Source organism: Saccopteryx bilineata, chromosome 2 (genome assembly GCF_036850765.1).
Source record: "Saccopteryx bilineata isolate mSacBil1 chromosome 2, mSacBil1_pri_phased_curated, whole genome shotgun sequence".
In the NCBI taxonomy this organism is placed as follows: Eukaryota; Metazoa; Chordata; class Mammalia; order Chiroptera; family Emballonuridae; genus Saccopteryx; species Saccopteryx bilineata.
The window spans coordinates 40,299,927-40,304,311 of record NC_089491.1 but is presented as its reverse complement, the minus strand read 5'-3'; the positions used below and the strand labels follow the sequence as shown (position 1 = coordinate 40,304,311).

The window sequence follows — 4,385 nt, the reverse complement described above, 5'->3', positions numbered from 1 at the left end:
CAAACCAGATGAGCCCATGCTCAAGCTGGCGACCTCAGGATCTCGAACCGGGGTCCTCCGCATCCCAGTCCAACGCTCTATCCATTGCACCACCGCCTGGTCAGGCAATACATCTTGTGTTTACTGTATTGATTGCATCATTTTCTCCTGTGCTTGATTTATTTTTTTTAATATTTAATTGATTGTATTCTTTTATTTTTTTAACTGATTTTGGGAAGAGAGAGAGAGAAATATATATCAGTTTGTTGTTCCACTTATTTATACATTCATTGGTTGACTCTTGTATGTGCCCTGACTAGGGATTGAACCCTCAACCTCGTTATACCAGGACGATGCTCTGACCAACTGAGCAACTTGGCCAGGGCCATACCTATACTTTTAAAAATACATTGAAAGATTCATGAATTTACATGTTACCCTTGTGCAGGGGCCATGCTAATCTCTGTATTATTCAAGTTTTGGTATATGTGCTGCCCAAGAGGGCAGGAAATAGATATTTTTGCATTATAGATTTATTTAATTTACCCCTTTACATTATAGCATTTTATGGTTTAATACTATGAAACTGTGATGGTCATACTATCTATGAACGCTAAATGTGGTGATGAAAAATATTTATTATTAAGGGGCACTGGGCTACGTAAAGTTGAGAACTATAAAGTGACATTACGTGCTCAATAAATAGTACCTGTTGTTACTAAGGCTGCTATTACCCTTTGTCAATTCCAAGCACAATTTAGGTGAACCTCGTAGAGCAGTCCAGCACTGAATCTGCGGTGTGAGAGCCAGTTTCCCTGGAGAAGGAGGCGCCGAGTGACGCAAGCCTGGGTCTTGAGAAACCATAGCTCTGACACCGCCGTTCTCCTTCCCCCGGAACAAGATTCATATGAAGGAAGAAACTTTCTCTTAAGCCCTAAAAGTCCCCAGTGATCCCTCTGCTAGCTGCGCTCGTGCCGGCTTCTTCAGAGAACACCGGCATCCAGGGATTTCCGCCAAAGCCAGGAGGCTGGGCCAGATCTGGCGCAACGCTGCAGACTCGCTCGGGGGAGCTGACATCAGCGGATAGGCTAGGAGAGGAAGGGTGGGGCTGGGGTGGGAGCTTGGGCGTCTAACTCGCAGGGGAAGGGAGGAGATGGTAGAGGAGGGAGAGGAAAGAGGAAGAAGGAAGGCAAGCGGGAATTGAGCCCTCAGAAGGCTGACTCAGGCCAGTGAGAACAGCTGTAGGGAAGGGAAATGGGATACGAAGTTACCGCCCAGCTTGAAACTTGGCATTGGAGATTCTTGCTCTGTTGGTTCAAGTATCCTGCGGATATCCAGGATCAGGGCACATACAAGAATCAACCAATGCAGCCTGACCTGTGGTGGCACTATGAATACTGTGTTGACTGGGATGTTGAGGTCACAGGTTCAAAACTGTGGGCTTGCTGGCTTGCCTGATCAAGAAACATATGAGAAGCAACTTGGAGTTGATGCTTCCCACTCCTCCTCCCCTTACTTTCTTTCTCTCTCTCCCCTCTCTAAAATAAATACATAAAAGCTTTAAAAAAAAAAAAAAAGAATCAACCAATGAATGCATAAATTAGTGGAACAACAAACCGGTGTTTCTCCCTTTCTCTCAAAAAATATCAATAAAAAATGTTAATAGTTATTTATCAATTTAGTGCAGTGTTCTCAACATTTAGTGTGCTCAGAGTCCCCCATGAGGCTTGTTAAAACGTAAATTGTTAGGCTGCATTCTGATTCTAATTCTGATCTGGAGTGAGGTCAAGAATTTGCGCTTCCAACAAGTTTCCAGGTGTCATTAATGCTGCTGGTCCGGATGCCTAGCAATGGGAAAAACTGGGAAAACAAGGGTGAACTTTCATCCCCCGGCATATTGCTAGTTATGTGGTTTTAGACCCCTTTAGAGGAGAAACAAGGAACCTGAGAATAGCCTCATATGAATCCCAGACAAGACATTGCATGACCACTACCTTAAGTATTGGACCCTCAGGACAATGAAGTTCTGATCCACATCAAATGACCTTAGGAACAAAACCTCAAGTCAATTGACCAAGAAGACAGAGTTTTGGTCACACTAGAGATGACATTTAGGCCTCAGTTTGTTTCAGCTCCAGGCCCAGAAAGGTAGCAAAACCACATGGAGCGGTGCTGTGGCTTACATCAGGCCCAGATGCAATGACTAATGACCCTCTCCCCTATTGCCAACAAATCAGCGGAGACCATGACTCTGAAAGGACACACCTGGAAAGTTGATGAATATCTTTTAATGTTTTTATTTTATTGATTTTAGAGAGAGAGGAAGGGAAAGAGAGAGAGACAGAAACATTGATCTTTTCCTGTATGTGCCCTGACTGGAAATGGAATCAGCAACCTCTGTGCTTCTGAAAGATGCTCTAACAAATTGAGCTATCCAGCCAGGGCACTGATGAATATTTCATTGAGATCCTCCCCTGAGACCTCTCCTCAAATTGCCACTTTTAGAAAACAGATAAAACCCCTCAAGGTAAAGGAAGCCAGCTTGGGCTCTTGGCAGGTGTCCCATGGGCCGCATGCAGCCCCCTGAGGCCATTTCTCCAGCCCCCGCCGCACTTCCAGAAGGGGCACCTCTTTCATTGGTGGTCATGAGAGAAGCACTGTATGTGGCGGCCCTCCAACGGTCTGAGGGACAGTGAACTGGCCCTCTGTGTAAAAAGTTTGGGGACCCCTGCTCATGCCCTCACCTTTCTTCCCCCTTTCTCAGGCATGTAGCTCTGCTCTCTTTTTCCTAAGCTCTGAGGAACCTGGCAAGACTTAACAAACAGGGAAGCAGTGGGCAGCAGTAGCTCATCTTGGGCTACTGTCCCCTGAATCTGTCCTCAAAGTCAACTTTTCAGTGAGCTAATGCTCTGCCTTGGCTCACTTCTGTCACTGAGACTTTTACTTCTCAGTGAGTCCATGCAGCCCAGTATGACTCACTCCTTTCCTATAACATGTCTAGAGAGCCAAAGCAGAGCACTGCCTGGGTCAGGGGTTGGGAACCTATGGCTCGCAAGCCAGATGTGGCTCTTTTGATGGCTGCATCTGGCTTGCAGACAAATCTTTAATAAAAAAAATAATAACATTAAAAATATAAAACATTCTCATGTATTACAATCCATTCATTTCCTACCACTCATGTTCATGGTTGCGGGTGGCTGGAGCCAATCACAGCTATCTTCCAGGACAACATCAGATTTTTATTGGATAATGCATAACGTACATGGGTCGTTGTATGACTCTCACGGAATTACATTTTAAAATATGTGGCATTCATGGCTCTCTCAGCCAAAATGTTTCCCGACTCCTGGCCTAGGCTCTCTGCTATTGTTTTTTCTACCCTAAGCCCTTTCTTTGTTTCAATGTTCCCAGCTGTTATAAACATACTCTCAAAATCATCTAGACTTGTGTTGTGAAATCTTTTCTGCATGAAGTAAAAAACCCACACATTAGAGGCCAGCCTGATGAAGACCCACTCTGGACCTGGTCCCTTTCCAGTGACAGCCGGACCTATACCCATGGAGCATCCAGGCAACTGAGGTAGACAAATATTAAGCAAATAAACATACATTAAGTATATAACAACAAATTGTGATAAATGCTCTAAAAGATAATTTTTTAAAATATTATGAAAAGAAAATAACAAGAGCCCTGCCCAAGTGGCTCAAATGGTTAGAGCATCATCCCAAAGCACAGAGGTTGCTGGTTCAATCTCCAGTCAGGGCACATATAGGAACAGATTGATTCTCCTGTCTCTCCCTTTCTCTCTCTTTAAAATCAATCAATCCATCAATCAATCAATAATTTGTTTTAAAAATAATAATAACAAGAACCTATTTCAGATTGGGCAGTCAGGTAAGGCCTTTGAAGGGGAGGACATATATTCAAGCACACTTAAACAAACTTCTATAGGGTGCACTTATTGTAACTGTATTATTATCTATTTTTAAAATTGTCCAGCTAACCACTAGTCTGTGTTCTCCTTGAAAGATAGAATCATGTCTTAGTAATATTTGTGCCTTCAGCATGCTTCAAAGAGTAGGGCCTTGGTAGATAGTATAAGAATGGATGGAAAGATAGAAGAATGCTTGAACCTGTGGTGATTCAGTGGCTAGAGTGTCGACCCGGAACCCTGAGGTTACTGGTTCAAAACCTTGATTTCACCGGGTTAAGGTATGTACAGTGGTACCTTGAGATACAAGCAGACCAACATATGAATTTTTAGGATACGAGCTGCGACTCGGTCCGTATTTTTGTTCAAGATCCGAGCGAAATTCCGAGATATGAGTCGTGATTCAGGAAGCTGCCGCTAGTTGGTGCATTGGCACACGGGTCCAGTATCGGCAGCACAACACCAGCATCTCGTG

The 4,385-nt window shown here is 43.9% G+C and overlaps 1 non-coding gene across 1 annotated transcript; it reads right to left on the bottom strand.

Moving 5' to 3' along the window:
* Window positions 1-382: 382 nt before the first annotated feature.
* On the bottom strand, window positions 383-484 carry LOC136327984 (U6 spliceosomal RNA). The gene has a single exon (XR_010730029.1). It is a non-coding gene; the product is annotated as a U6 spliceosomal RNA (small nuclear RNA).
* Window positions 485-4,385: the final 3,901 nt, after the last annotated feature.